This window comes from Grammomys surdaster, unplaced genomic scaffold, assembly GCF_004785775.1.
Source record: "Grammomys surdaster isolate TR1022 unplaced genomic scaffold, NIH_TR_1.0 99, whole genome shotgun sequence".
Taxonomy (NCBI): domain Eukaryota; kingdom Metazoa; phylum Chordata; class Mammalia; order Rodentia; family Muridae; genus Grammomys; species Grammomys surdaster.
In genome coordinates, this window is record NW_021604578.1 from 3,368,525 (window position 1) to 3,391,064 (window position 22,540).

Sequence of the window (22,540 nt, forward strand, 5' to 3'; positions counted from 1 at the left end):
GTAGTAACAGAAAGAACTATACAAAATATCAACAAAACCAGGAGGTGGTTCTTTGAGAAAACCAACAAGATAGATAAACTCTTAGCCAGATTAACCAGAGGACACAGAGACAGTATCCAAATTAATAAAATCAGAACTTAAAAGGGAGACATAACAACAGAAAACTGAGGAAATTCAAAAAAATCATGAGATCCTAATATAAAGGCCTATGCTCAACAAAACACTAGAATACCTAGTTGAAATGGACAATTTCCTACACAGATACCAGGTATCAAAGTTAATTCAGGAGCAAATAAACCATCTAAACATTCTAATAACCCCTAAAGAAATAGCAGCATTCTTTTTTTTTTTTTTTAACTAAAATGATGGTTTTTAATGGGAACCAGAGATATGGTTACAATTAGGGTAGTCTGACATACACACACACACACACACACACATACACACATTGCCCCCCCCTCCCCGAAAATATCCATGAGCGATTCTGAATTGTAAGTTTACAAAATAACAAGGGTAACACTGGGTACAGAAGAGTTCCACAACTTCAGGAGCCAGGCTAATATGGCCTCTCCCTGCGATCCTGTCTGTGCTCGCCCCTGGAGTCCATCTTGCCAGGGCCAAAACTGCCTCTGTCCCCACCACCCCGGCCCCCTCTGAAGCCCCCGCGGTCCCCGCCTCGGCCCCGGTATCCGCCCCGATCATATCCTCCTCTGCCACGTCGATCATCTCCATAGTTTCCCCCCATGTGAGAGCCTCCTGGTCCCCCTCCTGGGCCATCTGGCTTAGGTGCCTTACACTGGTTGCATTCATTTCTCCAGGAGAAGTTCATGTTCTCACATGTAGGATTAGGACACTTCCAGTCTCCAGCTCGCTGCTGTCCTCCACCTCCACCACCTCCACTGGGGAATCCTCCCCGGCCACCGCCACCGCTGCCACCTCCTCCATAGCCTCCACGGCCCATGGGTCCTCCTCGCCCTCGGCCTCCACGACCATTCCCACCACCCCGATTGAAGTCCATTCCCACCACCCCGATTGAAGTCGGCTCGGCGGGTAGCAAATGAAACTTCAATAGGATTCCCAGAGAATTCTTTACCATCAAACCAGTCGATAGCTGCTTTAGCAGAAGGTGGGTCATCAAATGAGACTGTTGCCTCACCCTTCAACTTCCCGGTTTCTCTGTCTGTATACAGATTAATCATAGGCTGTCCAGTTTTCTTGTTTGTCTTAATAATTCCAATCTGCTTGAAGTAATCAGCCACAGATTCAATTGTAACATTCTCGCCTAGGCCTTGCACGAAGATGGTATTGTTGTCTGAATTATCCTGTTCAGAATCATGACGAGATCCTTGATCCCGAGGACCACCAAATTTATTGAAGCCACCACGGTCACTTCCGCCCATGCCGCCTCTGCCTCCTCTGCCACCTCCACGGCCTCTGGGTTCATAGCCACCACTGCTTCGGTTGTAACCACTTCCACCGCCCCTGCCACGGCCCCCACGATCCTGCTGGCCTCCCCCGTAGCCACCACCGCCGCCACCACTCTGGTCCTGATTGCCATAACCACCACCGCCACCGCCGCCACTCATAGAGGATTGATCTTGGCCATAGTTGCCTCCACTACCCCCTCCGCCTCCTCCACTGCTGCTGTTGTACTGGTTCTGTTGTCCATAACCCTGAGGTGGGTTATAGGAGCTTTGTTGCTGTCCGTAGCTTTGTTGCTGTCCACCATAGCCAGACTGTTGACCATAGCCTCCACTCTGGGGCTGCCCATAGCTGCTGCTCTGAGAACTGCCACCAACTTCCTGAGGTGCTGCTAGGAGCTGGCTGTTGGCCATAGCCAGGGTAGGAGGACTGCTGCCCATAAGAAGATTGGGAACTTTGGCTGCTGCCATAGCCACCAGTGGAACCATATCCCTGGGGAGCTGACTGAGTTCCATAGCCTGTGTTCTGGGTCTGTCCATAAGAAGAACCATAGCTGCTCTGGCCGTATCCTGAAGTGTCAGCTGATTGGCCATAACCACTGTAACTCTGCTGGCCATAGGGCTGATTGCTCTGTTGGGAGTAGCCCTGCCCAGGCTGGGTAAGATAGGCCCCGTAGCTTTGAGTTACTTGTTGGGTATAGTCGTTTGAAGCCATGTCCGCGCACGGGCGCACAGGCCGCCAAGCAACAGGATTCCAGGCGACTGCGAAGGGACGCCGCGAGGACAAAATAGCAGCATTCTTTAAAAGTCTCCCCACCAAAAAAAGCCCAGGACCGGATGATTTTACCGCAGAATTCTATCAGATCTTCAAGGAAGACCTAATACCAATTATCTTTAAACTATTCCACAAAATAGAAATGGAAGAAACACTACCCATTTCATTCTATGAAGCTACGATCACACTCATACCTACCTAAACCTCACAAAAACCCCACAAAGAAAGAGAACTTCAGACCAATCTCCGTTATGAATATTGATGCAAAAATACTCAATAAAATTCTAGCAAACTGCATCTAAGAGTACATCAAAGCAATCATCCATCATGATCAAGTAGGTTTTATCCCAGGAATGCAGGGATGGTTCAATATTCAGAAATCCATCAATGTAATCCACTATATGAACAAACTGAAAGAAAAAAAACCATATAATTATCTCTCTAGATGCTGAGAAATCATTTGACAAAAGTCAACATCCCTTCATAGTAAAAGTCTTGGAAAGATCAGGAATTCAAGGCCCATGGGTAAACATAGTAAAAGCAATATATAGGAAAACAGTAGCCAACATCAAACCAAATGAAGAGAAACTTGAAGCAATCCCACTAAGATCAGGGACTAGACAAGGCTGCCCACTCTCTCCCTACTTATTAAATGTAGTACTGGAAGTCCTAGCCAGAGCAATTAGACAACAAAAAGAAGTCAAAGGGATACAAATAGGATAGGAAGAAGTCAAAATGTCACTATTTGAAGATGATATGATAATATACTTAAGTGACTCCAGAATTTCCACCAGAGAACTCCTAAACCTGATAAACAACTTCAGCCCAGTGGCTGGTTATAAAATCAACTCAAACAAATCAGTAGCCTTCCTCTACAAGAAAGATAAACAGGCTGAAAAAGAAAATAGGGAAAAGACACCCTTCACAATAGTCGCAAATAATATAAAATACCTTGGTGTGAATCTAACCAAGCAAGTGTAAGATCAGCATGACAAGAACTTCAAGTCTCTGAAGAAAGAAATCGAAGAAGATCTCAGAAGATGGAAATATCTCCCATGCTCATGGATCAGCTGGATTAATATAGTAAAAATGGCCATCTTCTGGAAAGCAATCTATAGATTCAATGCAATCCCCATTAAAATCCCAACTCAATTCTTCACAGAGTTAGAAAGAGAAATTGTCAAATTCATTTGGAATAACAAAAAACCCAGGATAGCAAAAACTAGTCTCAACAATAAAAGAACTTCTGGAGGAATCACCATTCCTGATCTGAAGGTATACTACAGAGCAATAGTGATAAAAACTGCATGGAGAGGGGAAATGGGGTAAGAGGAGAACATCCGAAATGTAAGTAAAATACCAATAATAATTAAAAAAAACAAAAACTATTGCATTTTACCTGATATTATTATAAAATATGGTTCAAGTAACAATTTATTATTAATTATTATTATTATTTAAAACTAATAAAAATATCATCCACTGACTTCTAATGAAGCATAACTTCCATTGTGGAACTAAGTTCACTATGTCTTAGGACATTCTAAAAGGAATATGAAACTTTCTCTTCTATAGGGCAGCGCATTAAACTTGGGAAACAAACATCTCCAAGATTTCAGCAAGTTCCTCAAACTAACTAGATCTGTTAAGTCTCTCCCTTCCCAAGCATATGAGCAGTGAGGAGTGCTGAGGGCCACTTTTAGATGAGTTCAGCTGCATGGAAGAGGCTCAGAACTATGGACCATTAGAAAGAAGCAGACAACAGCTAGGCTGCCAGCAAAGGAAACACTTCTTCTTGTTCAGCCACCTGAAGGTTGTGCATTGCACCGGGTTTCCAGGTTAGGAGGGCTGTCAGCTGTGTTTTTGGTGATGTAGCTGTCTTTTAGTCACTTCTGCTCCTGTAAGTAATTCTTCACCAATATTTATATAAGCAATGACAATAAATCCCATTGGTTTACTTTGTGGTAACCTTCCTTTGGCCTTTCATCAGTTCTCTATCTTGGTTGAGCACATTTGAAATACAGCATAGCATCACAGAGGAAAGTTTGCAAATTCAGTTGCATTAATAATTTTTGTGTGTTTTTCCTTTTGAAGTAGATCTTTTGTTTAAAAGAAAAGAATATGGTTTTAGAAAACTAAAAAGAAAACACAGAATACCTTTATCTCAGAATTCGGTTATTTTCTTGTATCTTTGATGGAAAGAGTTGAAGCCATAGTTTCCTAAGGGACAGAGCTGAGGAACATTGGACGTTGGTTATCTTGTCTATACCCAGAGCTTGGTGTGTGAATTCATACTTGAAATCACTGTTATACTCTCACCCCATTATTATGTGTCAAGCAGGCTAATCCTTCTAATATGATTATGATAGTTTTGAACACATAATACACCCTTGATAAAGAGAAATAGAAAGCATATCATTTAATCTTTCATGAAAACCTGTCAGACAATTATACCAATGAAGGGATTTAAACAAAAGTAAAGAGAAAGATTTATCCTTGGTTGTATTTTAAACAAAAGTAAATTAAATGATTTATCTTGGTTGCATAGTAAGGTGTGGCTGATATGGGGAGCAAATCTCTGTCTTTACACTTAGATTCAGGCCATTTGCTTTTGCTCACTGCTGCCATAAATGAAGGTGGTTGTTGTTGTTTTTTGTTTTTTGTTTTTTTTGATAAGTGGCTTTCTTTAGCTATCATTACCTTTTTATTATTTGATGAGAATGAGCTGGAATTTGAAAGTTAACAGTGAATAGTGTTGATGCAATGACATGCTAATATGTTCTAAGGAGGAACCTCTTTTCATGAAATAACAGTTTAGGTAGAATAATATATAAAAAAAATCCAGAGGCATAAAGACTATGGTGTTTCAAATCATACCCATCTATGGTTATGCCTACTCCCCATTTAACTGACGTATAATTTTGAGCAGGTTAGAAGCTTTCTTTGGATTACTTATTTCCTCTATAGAATGGGTTCCTTGTCAGACATACGTTAGTATTAGGTTCATTGAAATGTCAACTCCTCTCTCTGTTTTTCAGTTTGGGGCCCATTCCTTAAGAACACTGCTATAGTTTTTGCACACAACCACCATTATGTCATGTGCTCCTTAATTAGGACTTAATGTGTCTCAAGAATGTAACCTACATCTAAAGAAATTTAATTCAGTCATGTCTAGGAAGGCTTCTATGGCATTTTAATAATGTTCATAGGTGTGGGGAAGTCTAAAATACTGATTTGGGGTGGGAGCATTGGCTAATTTATTACAAAGAATTTATAAGGATTCATTTTCTATTCCTGATAGCCACAAAATGGATAATGAATCATACCAAGAGCTCCTATAACCTAGCCTCAAATACCTTCATTATTTTACCTGTTATATTTCTAGTTCTCATGCTGACAATGATAGTTTCGTAGATGAGGAAACAGAGTCACCAAGTTATCTGTTAACTCATTTCTGATCAAACTGCTATGATCCTAAGGGAGAGATATGCTTTGAAGTTTGCAGTCAAAGCACAGAAGTCATGATCTTACAGTGTTTCTCTTTCACTTATTGATCTAAATACTCTTTTCACAAACTTTTGGTATTCTTTAAAAATTCTACCTCAACATTCAGGGCATTTCTATGTCAAAGGTTTTTTTTTTTTTTGCGAGTTGATTGGTGACAAACTGCATTCTGGGTGAAGAAACACTAGTTTACAGGTTGAAACAGGAAGGCATAATTCTTTACTATATTAGCTTCATCTGCTAAGTTAGTTTGCATCACCAGTATATAATATTTAGCTTATGACCTAATTCAAAATTTCCTCCAGTTATGAACCAAAGAAATCAACTAGTGTATTCTCTTTCTGAGGATTCTCTCTTTTCAATACACCTGAACTTTACTTCACTGTCCAGGTTTTGACTATGGTTATATCTTTGACCAAACAATTATGTTTCCAACTTTTGACTTATTGAAAATGAATTTAATGGACAAATGAGGACTACTTAAACTTCTATTTTGAATTGTTTGGCCCACTGAATTTTAAGTCAAAAATAGAGGCTAGCAACATTTTAACAATACAGAGATTCCACATATATCATACCCAAATCTTATACCTAGTGGACATACAGGCGGTTTAGTACCTGAATACTTTGTTTATGGTTTCTGATGATAACTCTAGTGATGAAGTGGGAAAATAGAGTAGTTCTCAGGGGGCAAGTGTAAAGGATGAGAATGTTCTCTGGAGGAAAAGATACCTAATGGGAGGAATATGTAATCACCAAGGCTGTTTGGTTTTGTCAGCATATAGTTTAATAATTTTTGTCTTGATGGCTTGCTACTATTTTAAAATTTTTTCTGTGTAAATCCACTTCTTTGTTATATATCTCATGTATATTATTTCTTCTTCTTCCCTTTGACACACAACAGTATTTTGATCATACAACACATGGGACATGTTCTCTAGAATTTATGCTTTGCTTGACCACAGTTAGCTCCACTTCACTCTCTGTATTCATCCCACTACCTTAGCATTCTCTGTCTTAGTATTGGATCACTGCTATGTGAGAGTTCCTGGATTATGGTTTGGTGTGATGTTTTTTTAAATTTAAAAATGATATGATTTTAAAATTCAAAAGTCATGTGCATCCAGTAGAAAAGGTACTACAAAATACAGATCGCATTTCTCCTTAGGTAACTATATGTGGTAGGTTACTTTATCAAAGTCTGGTTGGAAAAACTGAGAGGGTATACAAATTATATGCAACCCTATTGTGGGGCTACTCTGTAGCATTTGCTAGGGAACAGACTTGTGATTCTGTATTGACTTTTTAGGGACAGGATAACAGGGTAATCTCTTTCAGGCTAAGACTACTGATTTGAGGGTAGTAGTTGCCTTGCAAGAGGTCATTTGGAGGTGGAATATTGTAAGCCATGGAATCATCCAATGGTTGCTGGACATGTAATAGAGAATGTCATGTGTGTATTTAGGGGGAATCTTCAGGTCAATCTTTCAATCCTTTAGGAGATTATTTATATATAGAAAAGTCTGTTCCAGGTTTTTGCTCTCTAGTGGAAACATTCCAATAGAAAGGAGACATGGGATCATTTTCACTATGCCAAAAAATAAAAGTCCCAAATAGTAGAAACAATCTAATGATCTCAGCGCTGTCTTAAAATGTATTGGTTTACTATTTGAAAAAGAAATGACCCCCATTTCACAGTAAGGTTGTAAATCAAAAGTATGTGAAAATGTCAATGCATGTTGTTAAAACTTAAGGAGCACTGGAAATTTTTTTGTGTGTAATCCTCGTTTGTGGGATTTCCATTTGAGGAAAAGCTGTCTTAAGGCCACTCCAATGTGAGTCACCAGCATTGAATCAGCTTTTCAGTATTCTGACCTCACGTAACACCCTGGCTTCAAAGCAGCCACTTTCTCACCTGCCTAGCTCCATCCAGCACCTTCTGAACCAGCAATGAGGCTGGAGACACCAATATCTATCTCTGTAAGATAATGGCTATCATTACCCTGTTGTAGAAAGCAGGCTCTATTGGTACAGTTCTTTAATCCTGATGTTTTAATTATTTATTTTTTAATTTTAATGGATAAATTATGGATATTTATGCTATACAATGCTTAAATCGTGTCAATTAACATTGAGTCATTTTATGGATTCCTATCCAACTAGGAAATTACATTTAAGCAAGCACAAAACACTGCTATGGAGAACAACATGGAGAACATAGTCAATCTCATCCAGTTTACATCCTTTTCTTCATTCAGTCATCTAGTCTGACTATTCATGGCACGCAGGTGTTGCTACCTTTTGAGGTAAAGCCTGACCACTTAATTCCAGAAAGGAAACACTGAAATTAGACAAGTCTTTGAGCAGTGGCACTGATAGATCCTCTATTGCCTCCATGACACTGAAAAACTTGTCTGCAGTATGCGTTTGTTTGCCCATTTTCAAATTCACCTGCATGAAGGTTTTGTTCTTCTTTAAAGTAGTAGCATATTATTGATGTGCCAAAGTATAAATGGTTTTTACTGCTATATTCTACTCGCTATTCTTTATGATATCATTAAAGCATTGTGCTTTTTAATGGAAAATATTAATAATTATCCATCTAGATTTAGCTTTATCCAGGAAAAAACTTTATTCACAAATTACTCTTCTTCTGACTTTGCTTGGTAAGACTCACGTCTCACTTCACTTGGGGACAGCTGATTTGGAAGCTTTTCCTGGGTCCTTCTCTCAACAATATATTTTCCTCAAATTGTCATTAAACTGGAGATAAAATTTTATCCATTTCAGCATTCATCCCTACACTGAGATTGATTTCATTTTCTTCAGACCAAATGATCCTTGCACAGCTGTGCAGCACACCTTTCCAAGAGTCATGACTAAAGAGAAAGAAAATATTTTCCTTTTCAGTTGTAGCAACAAAAGAAAAAAAGCATAAATAAAAGCTTGCCTTTTACTTTCTAAGCATGCTACTAACAGGTTGACACCATCCCTCATGGGAGTCTGGCTTGAATCAGAAAACTGTGGGCTGGCTGCCAACCCATTTTGTGCAGAAGTTTCATTGGCAAGAGTTTGCATTGGCAAAGGACCCATTTCTTTCTCAACCTCGGGCTATTACAAGCTTCCTGTCATATCTGCTTCATCTGATTCTCTGCATATCATTTTGTCCTGACCAGAGCTACCTTTTAATCGACTTAGTGCTTGAGGGTAATATAACAAATCCTGTCATTACTTTATCTTATCACAAGCTGTCCTCTTACTCTTCTGCTTTATAGGCCATTGCTCTGATATTGGAGGTAGAAATGATCAAAACAGTGGTGTGATTTATGTTCATCAATAACTAGCTTCTCCAGAGGTAAGTTGTTAGTCTGTTCTGGATCCACCCAGAGTGCTTACATATTTTAGAGTAAACGCAGATCATGGACGTGCATCACTTTCTTCAGGTTGTATGCGTTTTTATATTTTTGTTTTGGTAAGATTTGAATTAAGAGTGTTTTATGAAAAATGATTCTCATAGCTACTTGATATGTTTTTCAATTAATCAATGATACAGTGGATTAGAACTTAAACTCTGAAATTGAGCGTAACTGTGTCAGATTTGTGGCCTTGTAGATTTATTTGTCTGTTAGCTTGCTTGTTTAATTTTCTTTTGTATTGAAAACAAATTTTACTCCCACACAACATGTTATACCATAGCGTCCTCTCCTTCCAATCCTTCCAGCTTCCCCTCTCCCTCTTTCCAAGATACATTTCCCCTCCATTTCCCCTTCAGAAAAGAGCAGACCTCAAGATAGGATACCCAAACAAGACAAAACAAACTACAGTAAGACAAGGCAAAAGTCTTCAAATCAAGGCTGGACAAGGCACACAACAAAAGGAAAAGAGGCTCAAAAGCAGGCAAAAGTGTCAGAGACACACTCGCAGAGTTAGGTGTCCTACAAATCCATGAATCTAACAGCAATACATATACGCTGAGAAGAATCCTCCATCCCACGACTCTTAAAAATGTTTCTTCCTGTCCTCTGCAGGCCCCCAATCTCCTAGGACCTGATAGTGTCTCCCAGTTTAGACTTTTTTTTGCCCTATACCTGGCTGTGGATTACCATACAAGCTTCTCTCTGCTGGAGGATGCGTTCAGGATGATGACTAGACAAGGCATGAATCCATGCGTATAACAGAATATCATTAGGAATCATTTCACTGACATTTTTTCCCAGTCACAATCCTGTACATTGTAAAGGATTTTGGGACAAACAATTTCTATTCTGAACATTTATATACCTAATGAGAATAAAAATAAGATTTGACAGGCTAGTTTACAAGCAGTTTGTAGCACATTGTTTGGCACCCAGTGCTCATGGGGAGGAAGATTGTGGAAGAATGAGTTTAGGAATATAGCTTAATAATTAGTTTGGTTACTCTGTAATAAAACCATGATGAAGTAATAAAATATAGCTAAAAGGAAATACTTGTCTCATTACCGAATTAAATATATGATCTGAATTTAATGGAGAACTGCAAATTTGTAATTAGCACAAGAAACAAATCTTAAACTTTGACTCTGTTTAGGTATACGAAGTGTTCTCTCCCTCTTCCTCTCTCTCTCACTCTCTTTCTTACTGTCCTTCCCCCATCATCTCCCCCTGTCTCTCTCTCACATTTATTATGTCTCTTGTTATTTCCCTGTTTGAGAACTTTCTTTATCCTTTACTCCAAATAAATATAAATAAACTACAAGAGAAAATGTTTGCCATGCAGTAAGTGAAGGTATAAAGGAGAGGAGAAAGGGAGAGATAAATATAGACATGAATGTCTATCAATCTATCAATTTATCTACTAATCAAGTAATCTATGCATTATCTACCTAATCGATGAATTATCTATTTATCTATCATCCACCTATTTGTCTATCTTCTATCTATTTATCTGTCATTTATCTATCTAATCATATCTCTATCATCTATCTATCTATCTATCATCTAACGATCTATCTATCTATCTATCTATCTATCTATCTATCTATCTATCTATCTACTGATCTATCAGCCTACCTATCTAACTATCTATTAAGAGACAGACCAGCAGTGTGAGACTGAATATTTGCATGAGGAATTGGGTCAGTTCACATTTTATCTACAAACACTTCTTTTTCTTCTAGAGGTGTTGTTCAAAGTGCTACATCTCCCTAGTCCCATGATTCAACCCATATTTCTCCTTTATTGTTTACGGCAGAATTGCTTTGTGATAAGAAAGTCATATTTGATTTCTTTCTTCTTTGCCCAACTCACAAGGATCAGGTAATCTCAGTCCCATGTAATATGTTTTGCTGTCTTCTTGAAAGTAAAGATGACAAAGTAATGGTGAACATAACTATCTTAGTCAGGCTTTGTATTTTTGCACAAAACAATATGACAAAGAAGCAAGTTAGGGAGAAAAGGGTTTATTCAGCTTACATTTCCACATTGCTGTTCGTCACCAAAGGAAGTCAAAACTGGAACTCAAACAGGGTAGGAACTTGCAGGCAGGAGCTGATGCAGAGGCCATGGAGGGGTGGTGCTTACTGGCTTGCTTCCGCAGGCTTGCTCAGCTTGCTTACTTGTAGAACCCAAGACTACCTGCTCAGGGATGGCACCACCAACAATGAGCCCTCCCACCCTCAATCACTAATTGAGACAATGCCTTACAGCTGGATCTCATGGAGGCATTTCTTCAAGGGAGGCTGCTTTCTCTATGACAACTCCAGCTTGTGTCAAGTTGACACACAACATCATCCAGTACACTAACATAGAGCTCTTAAGACAGTTTTGCTGTTGTATGAAAGAGAATAACATAAGATATGAATCCATTCTCTAGTGATTTTCTTTTGTTTTGCTTTTCTTTTTGATGGTACATGAACTTAGATTCAGGACCTCTTATGTCTTAGGAAAGTGAGTATTTCCAGCCAGTACTTCGTTCTCTACTTTTTAAAGCTATAAGCATAATTCAGTGTTTGGAGCCAAAGGAACTGCTTTCTCTCATGAAGCAATATCTGTGAAGACAACTGGAAAATAAATAAGAATTATGAGGTTGGAAGATAAAGGCACAGAATCCTTGCATATGATTCCTAAACTTTCTTGAGGCCACTAAACCCTATCTTGTTAAGGAAATGATAGCCTCTTTGGAATAAGCTAGTTTTAAGTGGAATCTTGAGGAAGGTAGAATTTCTTAGTGAAATATTTAGATTATTTATGTTATTCAGATTGATAGCATTTTTTCTCTAAGGAACTTGTTTACTATTCCATATTCTTTGGAAAAAAGAAGAAAATATGAAAATAGATAAATGGATTAAGTGACCTCAACTGATTGTGCAGAGACATTAATTGTCTCATCAGAATTCTAATTATTCTATAATACAGCTAATGCTGTTTTATCTTATGATACAATGTCTCATACTATGAGACATTGGACATTCTATGAAGTACATAAAATATTTCTGCTGGAGTTTTATGAGTTGTACATATGTAGAAAACTTTCTGTGTATTGATCATGAGGAGCTCTGTCCTTTCTATGACAGTTTATAGCACTTTCCTGGATTTCAGTACAGCTACTTGGTCCTTAATGAAGACAGGGAAGTAGATTACATTGCATGCCTCCATGGGCCTTGCAAAAATGTTGATAAAGTTTTTATATTTAAAAAGTTATGAAATTTTACAGTTTATATGTGTGTGCACGGATGTGTGAGTGTGTGTGTATGTGTGAGTGTGTGTGTGTGTGTATTTGTGTGTGTGGTATTGTGCTTGTGAGCATGTGTATGGAGATCTCAGGAAATCTTGAAGGAATAGTCTATCTTCCCAACATGGGTTCCAAGGATCAAAATCAGGTCATCAGGCTTGATGGCACATGCCTTTATCAACTGAGTCATCTTGCTACCCGACAAAATCATTCTGAAAAAGTAATTTCTCTCAAGTTACTCAGAAACTTACTTATATCAACTTCTTGAAAAGAGGTATTTTCAGTGTAGCAACAATTTTTACTTAAATTGCTGTAGAAAGCCAAATGAACAAATGGTCACAACTAGAAACAGAACAAGAAGGTTTTTGAGTGGTTTGAGAAAGAAGGGAAGTGGAAGGGGAGAGGACACTTTTATTTCATTGAAAGAAAAACAACACAAAAAAAACACACGTTAAAATATAATGTAAATATTTGTTCAGAAAGAAAGAAAACAAGAACAACAACCTGTAGGGAAGACTGAGATCTCACATATTGTCCTTTCTTCCTAAAGAGACACATATGTAAGCCTCTCTAAGTGTTTGTTTGTGATGCAGTATGTTGGTACTGGTGTGTGTGTGTGTCTGTCTGTCTGTCTGTCTGTCTGAGTGTGTGTATGTGTGTTTGTGTTCTGTGCTAGTATGGAGTGTGTTTTGGAGAGAGAGAACAAAAAAAACCATACTGGTAGGTTGTGTCCCAGGATCCTCTATTTTCAATATGTCAACACATAAAAGTGGCAGTGTGCATACATAGTTTTTAAGCCTAATTGCAATTTAAGCTATTTCAGACTTTTTGAGACTCTGTTATTGGGCAATATAATAACCATGTTCATGCAAAGTGTAAGATGTATGAAGGTCACTGAACCATTATCTGTCAAAATTAAATTCTAAAATAGTTGAAACTTCCTTAGGAAGTGGTTAGTTGACAGAACTATAGTAAACATATAAAACATTTTGAATCTGATTATTAACAAGATTGGGACAAAATTATGTACTGATACTAAATAATGTCTATAATGCATAAGGTCAACAATCTTACAAGTTGGAAAACATAATTCACACACAAGAGAAGTGTTTAATGCAATGTGTGTGTGTGTGTGTGTGTTAAGCATAAACATGCAAGTTTGTTAAGATTTTGGCAAGCAAGAAAGGATTTTATCCTATTTATAATCTAGTTCCTTCATTTCTAAATCCCTTTTTTATATTTTTGCATAGATTATTAAGGTAGTAGGCATACATCAAGAAATTTCTCAATTAAAGTACAAAATAGTAAATTCGAATAATTCTACTGCCAATGATACCTTTTGTATCCTAGATCTGCTATATGGATGGTTCATTTTCACAAAGTGAAATGTTGTTTTCTTTCCACCCTGTAAATATTTGGATTTTGCAGATGTAACATCATATCATCTGCAAATAATTATTTTGTCTTTTCCTCTCCAAGTTTCATTTAAGCCAGTGTTTGATGGTAATGCTGTCTTCCTGTGGCTGTAGGTCAAGGGCCCACATTGTCTTTTGGATCAGAATGGATGCTTCTCATTGTGCTGAGGAAGTGCCTTCATTTCAGTGCATTAAAAACCTTAGGCTACCTAATGATTCATGGATTTTGTGGGAGTCTTTTGGGGGAATCTAATGGAAAAACTTATATAGTATTTTTCTTTAACTTTGCCATGTGGCACATTTTATTACTGGATCTCATCTTGATTAATGGCTTGACTCTGGGAAGAAAGACAATTTTGATGTAGTCTGTTTAGGGTTTGGCCTCTCTGTGGTCATAAAGACTTGGATACACAGAGTTAGTTCTGTATTCTTTGTCAGGTTTTATTTTCAGAGTCATTATTATGTTATAAAGTGATTTTTGCAACCATCTTTTACACTACCAATGTTTTTCAGTAATTTTTATAGCAGAGGCATTATCTGTTTCTTAAAAACTTTGACTATGTCAGGTGAAGGAGATTCTGTCTCTGGAGATGCTCTGTGCTTGTAGTAAAGGGATTGTTTATGAGACAATATTCAACATTTTGATTCATTACTTTCCCTTTCTAAACATTGTGGAATTAGTTTGGACAATTTGCATTCTTTAATTTGGTGGGAAATGGGTATATGGTTTGCTAGGAAATAAGGATTACTAAAAAGAAACATAGTTAGAAAGATGGTAGAGTTTAAATTTATATTCTAAAGAATATCTAGAGATAAGTATCAGAATTTAGTTTTTACAAACACAATATGAATTAAAATATATTTAACAATCTAGTAGCTCACAGTGATGGCTTATCTTTCACAATGAAAGTTAAGTATCCTTTTGGCTGGGGCAGACACCTAGCTGGTCTGCTCCTGTGGAGACACCTTATCCTGAGCCATCCTAGAGAAGCCACTGCGCTCAGACCAGCAGAATACTACTTCCCCTCCGCCCTGCACCTGGTCTTTTTGGCTGGGGAAGAGACATAGCTGATCTGCTCCTGTGGAGACACTCTATCCTGAGCCATCCTAGAGGAGCTGCTGCAAGCAGAGCAGGAGACAACGTACAGTAGAGCTCAGCCGACAACATACCCTGAGCCATTCTAGAGGAGTCACTCCACTCAGATCAGTAAACACCTAACTGGTATGCTCCTGTGAAGACATCATACCCAGAACTGTCCTAGAGGAACCTCTGCACTCTGAGCAGCAGGATTTCAGGATCCCAGAGGTGACCTGAGTCCAAGGAGTTCTTCTACTCCAGTCAGACACAGTGAACACAGGCAACACTAGAATTAAACAAATGGCAAAAGGCAAGCACAAGAAAAAAAGCAACAGAAACCAAAGTTACTTGGCATCATCGGAATCCAGTTCTCCCACCATAGCAAGCCCTGGACACCCCATCACATGGGAAAAGCAGGATTCAGAACTAAAATCACTTCTCATGATGATGATAGAGGATTTTAAGAAGGAGATAAGTAACTCCCTTAAAGAAGTACAGGAGAACACAGGTAAACAGGTACAAGCCCTTAAAGAGGAAACACAAAAATCCCTTAAAGAATTGCAAGAAAACACAACCAAATAGGTGAAGGAATTTTACAAAACCATTGAGGATCTAAAAATGGAAATAGAAACAATAAAGAAATATCAAAGGGAGACTACTCTGGAGATAGAAAATGTAGGAAAGAGATAGACGCAAGCTTCACCAACAGAATACAAGAGATAGAAGAGAGAATCTCATGTGCAGGAGATACTATGGGAAACATTGACACAACTGTCAAAGAAAATGCAAAGTGTAAAAAGCCCCTAACCCAAAACATTGAGGAAATTCAGAACACAATGAGAAGACCAAACCTAAGGATAATAGGTATAGATGAAAGTAAGGATTCCCAATTAAAGGGCCAGTAAATATCTTCAACAAAATTATAGAGGAAAACTTCCCTAATCTAAAGAACGAGATACCCATGAACATATAAGAAGCCTACAGAACGCCCAACAGATTAGACCAGAAAAGAAATACCTCCCATCACATAATAATCGAAACATCAAATGCACAAAACAAAGAAATAATACTAAAAGCAGTAAGGGAAAAAGGTCAAGTAACATATAAAGGCAGACCTATAAGAATTACACCAGACTTCTCACCAGAGAGTATAAAAGCCAGTAGATTCTGGTCATACAGACCCTAAGAGAACAAAAATGACAGCTCAGACTACTATACCCAGCAAAACTCTCAATCACTATAGATGGTGAAACCAAGATATTCCATGATAAAACCAAATTTGCACAATATCTTCCCACAAACCCAGCACTTCAAAGGACAATTGATGGAAAACGCCAACATAAGGAAAGAAACTACAACCTAGAAAAAGGAAGAAAGTAATCTTCCAACAACCCCAAAAGAAGATAGCTACACAAACATAATTCCACCTCTAATAATAAAAATAATAGGAAGCAACAATCATTTTTCCTTAATATTTCTTAACATCAATAGACTCAATTCTCTAATAAGAAGACATAGTCTGTCAGACAGGATACATAAACAGGACCCAGAATTTTGCTGCATAGAGGAAACACACCTCAGTGACAAAGACAGACACTACCTCAGAGTAAAAGGATGGAAAACAATTTTCCAAGCAAATGGTCCCAAGAAACAAGCCGGAGTAGCCATTCTAATATCAAACGAAATTGACTTACAACCAAAAGTAATCAAAAAAGATAAGGAAGTACACTTCATACTCATCAAAGGAAAAATCTACCAAGATGAACTCTCAATTCTAAATATCTATGCTCAAAATGCAAGGGCACCCACACACATAAAAGAAACTTCACTAAAGCTCAAAGCACACATTGCAGGTCACACAATAATAGTGGGGGATTTTAACACCTTACTCTCAGCAATGGAAACAGAAACTACACAAACACACATTGAAATTTCCAGAAGTTATGAACCAAATGGATTTAACAGATATCTATAGAACATTTCATCCTAAAAGAAAAGAATATACCTTTTTCCCAACACCTCATGGTACCTTCTCCAAAATAGAAAATGTAATTGATCACAAAACAATCCTCAACAAATACAAAATGGTTGAAATAATCCCTTGCATCCTATCAAATCACCACGGACTAAGGCTGGTCTTTAATAAAGACAAAACCAGTGGAAAACCCACATGCATGTGGAAACTGAACAATGGTCTATGCAATAATAACTTAGTCAAGGAAGAAATAGAAAAAGAAATTAAGGACTTTTTAGTATTTAATGAAAATGAGGAAACATCATACCAAAACTTGTGGGACTCCATGAAAGCAGTGCTAAGAGGGAACACTCATAGCTCTAAGTGCCTACAAAAAGAAATTGGAGAGAGCACACACTAACAACTTAACAGCACACCTGAAAGCTATAGAACAAAAAGAAACAAATATACCCAAGAGGAGTGGACGTCAGGAAATAATCCAACTCAGAGCTGAAATTAACCAAGTAGAAACAGAATGAACAATATAAAATATCAACAAAACCAGGAGGTGATTCTTTGAGAAAATCAACAAGATAGATAAATCCTTAGCCATATTAACCAGAGGGCACAAAGATAGTATCCAAATTAATAAAATCAGAACTGAAAAGGGAGACATAACAACAGAAACTGAGTAAATTCAAAAAGTCATCAGATTCTACTACAAATACTCAACAAAACTGGAAAATGTGGATGAAATGGACAGTTTCCTAGACAGATACCAGGTACCAAAGTTAAATCAGGAGCAGATAAACCATCTAAACAGTCCCACAACCCCTAAGGAAATAGCAGCATTCATTAAAAGTCTTCCCATAAAAAAAAGCCCAGGACCGGATGGTTTTAGTGCAGAATTCTATCAAATTTTCAAGGAAGATCTAATACCAATTATCTTCAAACTGTTCCGCAGAATAGAAACGGAAGGAACACTACCCAATTCATTTTATGAAGCTACTATCACACTCAGACCTAAACCTCACAAAGACCCAACAATGAAAGATAACTTCAGACCAATCTCCCTTATGAACATCGATGCAAAAATACTCAATAAAACTCTAGCAAACCACATCCAAGAGTACATCAAAACAATCACCCATCATGATCACGTGGGCTTTATCCCAGGAATGTGTTGAACTGATCATGCATTTCCCAATGGAGGAGTTAGAGTGAAGACTGAAGGAGTTGAAAGAGTTTGAGACCCCATGAGGAGAGGAAAAATACTAACCAACCAGAACCCCCAGGGTCTAATCCACCAGGCTGAGTGCACTTAGGGAGGGACCCATGGCTCCAGCTGTATATGCAAGGCAGGATGGTCCTGTCTGGTATAGGTGGGAGAGGAGATCCTTGGTCCCATGAAGGCTGGACACCGTGTGTGGGGGATTTTGAGGGTGGAGAGGTGGGAGTGGGGGAGGTAGGTGGGGGCACATCCTCATAGAAGCAGGTGGAGTGGCGATGGGGTAGGGGGTTCCTGGGAGGGAGCGGGAAATTGGGTAAGGGAATAACACCTGAAATATAAATAAAATATCCAGTAAAAAAATTTTAAAAATGAGAAAAAAAAAGAAAGTTAAGTATCAGCAGATACACTATAAGAATTAGAATTATATCATTTTCTATATTGGTTTTAGTAATATCTTTTTACCATTTGTGTCGATCATAATATCAATTTAATATTAGTGATTTTAAAGTCTTCAGAAACTGAATCTAGCATAACTCAGAGTTAGCTACTCTTAGGAATCACTTTCTTTGTCTCTTCCAGCACACTAAGATTACCAATGAATGATGCAAGACAGGGATGTAAAAAAAGCAAAAGTTTAGGAGGGGATGCTTATGTAGGAGTGTAATCTCACAGAAGCAGGGGAGACAGGAGATAGAGGATTTAAATGGGAAGGGGGATAATGTTTAAAATGTAAATAAATAAAATAACAAATAAAATTTTCAAAAAAGGTATAGCTTGGAAGGTGGAAAGTTTTAGATATGTTAAACTTTGGCCTTTGTGAAGCTCAAAAACGTACTGTGCAATTATGAAGTGATGGGATGACATCAATTTTTAACAATGAATATATAACAAAAAATTTTATTCACAGAAAAGATAGTATGTGTTATTGATTGTACTTGTTTATTGTCCCCTGTGTCATAGTGAATTCATTTTACATATAATAAAAGTTGAAAAACTGTTTTTTAAAAACCATATCAATGAATGCATACTGTAATTGTTGCAACTATTGTATTTGTTAAAATTTGTTTTTCCTTTGACATTATACAACATTTCTAATAATATACTTTATTTGTACATGTCTACCTGAGGTGTTTAAATGCCATGTTTATAGAAATCAGATCATTGAACAAAAAATATGAGTTTCAATGCTTTATATATAAAGCATAATTACTTTGTTAATATGTCTCGGTTGCCTAAGCATATTCCTGAAGATATTCATGTTTTTACACACTTCCTAGCCTCAAATACAGTAATAAAATTAGCACCTATTTATATAGAAATTGGGACAGTAGTTACGCATGACATGAAAAATGAAACTGAAATACAACCCAGCAGAAGGAATCTAAACAAGTATGTAACACAAAGAAGTATCCACAAAAATGGTCATAGTCATCAAGTTGTAGAATAAGCTTAGATGGCCAGCAGTAAATAAACAGATCTGCACATCTGAGACACTCATCCACAAAGACTGTAATCACAGGGAGGTTGTTGAGTCAGAAAGACAAATGTGATTGTTCCTATCATAGGTAGAATCCAGATTTCTTAAAAAGGTTATGGAGATGAGAGAGGTGACAGCACCTGGTATCTCATCCATGTGAGTTAGAGACAGGAAAACTCCAAGTTCCTTACTTGCCTGGGCTACATAGTAAGTTCTACTTCAGGCCAGGAACTCAGCAAACTCTATTCAATAAACTAAAATAAATTAAAAGAAACAAATGAACAAACAAAATAATGAATGAATGGACAGATGGGTGGATTTAAGGATGTAGCTTAGTAATAGAGAGTTTTCCTGTTCTTCCTCTTCTTAAAAAGTCCATTGAATTCTAGTATTTATTTGTCCGTCTTTATATTTGTTGCAGTGTTAATATAGTATTATGAACTGAATGCCAGGCCCATTACTAGGGTAATTTTATCTTAAAATTTACACACCCCAAATATGTTTTTTATAGCTTAGTTTCATAATGTTCATCCATCCTTGTGTAAGTATGTGTGTGTGTGTCTGTGTGTGTGCTTGTGTTTTGTAAGTATGCGTGTGTGTGTCTGTGTGTGTGCATCTGTGTTTGTGTATCTGTGTGTTTGTGTAATTGTAAATGAATTCTGAAGTTTTGGACACACAAACAGAAAGCGGGTTGGACACAGACCGAGGAAGACTGAGAGACTGTAAGAATAGATCAGTAACACTATGCTTTTGGAAAAAGTTTTGTTGACAAGTTAAAAGTTTATAAAGATTCTTTTGGCTTGTTTTTCTGTTTATTTGTTGTGGAGAAAGTGGTTACTTACTGAGCAATAGCAGCTTTTGAAGAGCACAGTGATTTTAACAACCGATAAGTAACTGTATTTAAACCATGTGGCTCGTTCCTGGTGTTTCTAAACATCCTTGATAGGTGATTGCAAATTCATTAATTTGGTTTTCAACCCTAGGAATTTTCTTATTTTTCAAGAAATGCATTGTAAAACTTTTCTTAAGAAACAAGCATACATTTCCCCCCACGGTTTCACCTCCAAACAGGTGATCAGCATCTGTGAGATCAGCTGCAGGCTTGCACTGTCAGCTGAATTTAAAAGAGAAGACATACAAGCTGCCAGATTTCTAGACACAGACTATACATTTGTATAAGAAACTCAAGTCATGGAATCACAATGGTTAGCTAATAAAAACAAATGGTCAGGGGAAAACAGTTTAAGAAAATTCTTTATTTGGGGTTACATGTAAATTTGTTACAATTTTTCTTCTCTAGAGTAGGAATGCTGTATAGTATTCAGAAATTACCTGTTTTCACTATGTTCTAATATTAGAATTTTGATATTTTACTTAAATTTATGGCCTTCTTTTCCTTATTTGTGAAAAACAACTAAAGTATATTTATTTTTGTAAGTCATGATGCAATTAATTATAAGTAATATTCCATATACATAGAAGTTATTTAATTCAAACATTTTAAATATTTATACTATTTCTATAATACATAATAATTATTTCCCAATTGTGGTTGATTCTTTATAATTTGACAAATGTTGAGTCAAGAATTTTGTTTACCAGTAGCCACATACATGCACTATAATTTTGAAAATACCTATCAATCCTGTACAGGTGTGAAAAATATTTATCAGCAACTTTTAATATGGGTTAATTTTATTAGGAATAGAGTGAAATTATGTGGTCTGGAGGATGGCTTTAAGTTAGAACAATTGACACATTACTAATTTTAGTATAATTGGAGTAGATTTCTTCAGACTTCTCCAATTATGGGATTCCCCTAGATGAGAAGCTAGGTAGGTTATCTGGAAATAATATGCTTATGTCTACTTTATAGTGGCTGGGTAAAAGTTTTGAGATGCTTTGCTGAGTATTCTGTGTTACTTTACAAGAAATGTAACATTGTTTTCTTAGCCTGCTATAAGAGTAGGGATTCTAGGGAGAATGGAATAGAAAAGTAACACACAGTTTAGTCATAGAAATTAATTAATGTGGGCACTGATATGAATTAATAATTGACTTCAAAGCCTTTACAATAGGTTCTATAAATAACAGAAAGTCAAATGTAAGATATATTTGAAAATAGGATGAACTTGTATTTAAAGGACTCTTTGAGTAATCGGAAAACTTTTAGATTTACTTAACACTTTCAGCAAAGTGATTGTTCATTTTCAATATTCAAAAGTCACTTTCTCTTAGCCATTATGACTCATATAAGGTGCAAACTCAGGGTCGTTTTGATGTGCATTTTTTTTTCTGATGACTAAGAGCTTTGAGCATTTCTTTACGGGCTTCTCAGCCATTCCAGTTTCCTGTGGTGAGAATTCTCCGTTATCTCTGTACCCCATTTTTAATTTGATAATTTGGTTTGTTGGAGTCTGTTGCATGTAATTTTAAAAATTGATACGCTTGCTCTGGCTAGGCTATGTATGGAATCAGCAGCCACCTGTTGGCTATTCAGCCCCCCATGGCTAGCTAAAGCTTTTCTTACAAGCTCTAGGATCAGCGATCAGTCTACATTGACCATCCACCCTCATGGCTGGCTCTGCCAACCATGAACAACCACCACGCTGCTGTGCCTTCTCTCTTGCCCACCTGTATCATCTCAAATGGAAACCACCAGAAAAACCTTAATATTTAAAATCAGCCAGACGTCACAATGGCTGGGCTCAAAATCTATGGTTCTAACTCATCAGCTATTCTATGTTGGAATTTTTCCGGTGGTGGAGGCCACCACTGGGTCTAATAGCCCCCAGGCATGCTTGGTGTCCTTTTCCTCTGTCCCAGAGCCTGGCCGAAAAGCCCCTTCTCTATTTCATTTCCTCCTCTTCATACTGGGACTCGGAAAATCCACTTCTATATCTTCACCCAGGTTAGCTTCTGCTGTCTTTATTTACCCAAACGATCAATTAGGGAATCTCCACCTACAGAGTCT

General features: G+C 37.4%; 1 pseudogene; it reads right to left on the reverse strand.

The window, feature by feature from the left end:
- Positions 1–458: 458 nt before the first annotated feature.
- Positions 459–2,136, reverse strand: LOC114635757 (annotated as a pseudogene).
- Between the last annotated feature and the right edge of the window lie 20,404 nt (positions 2,137–22,540).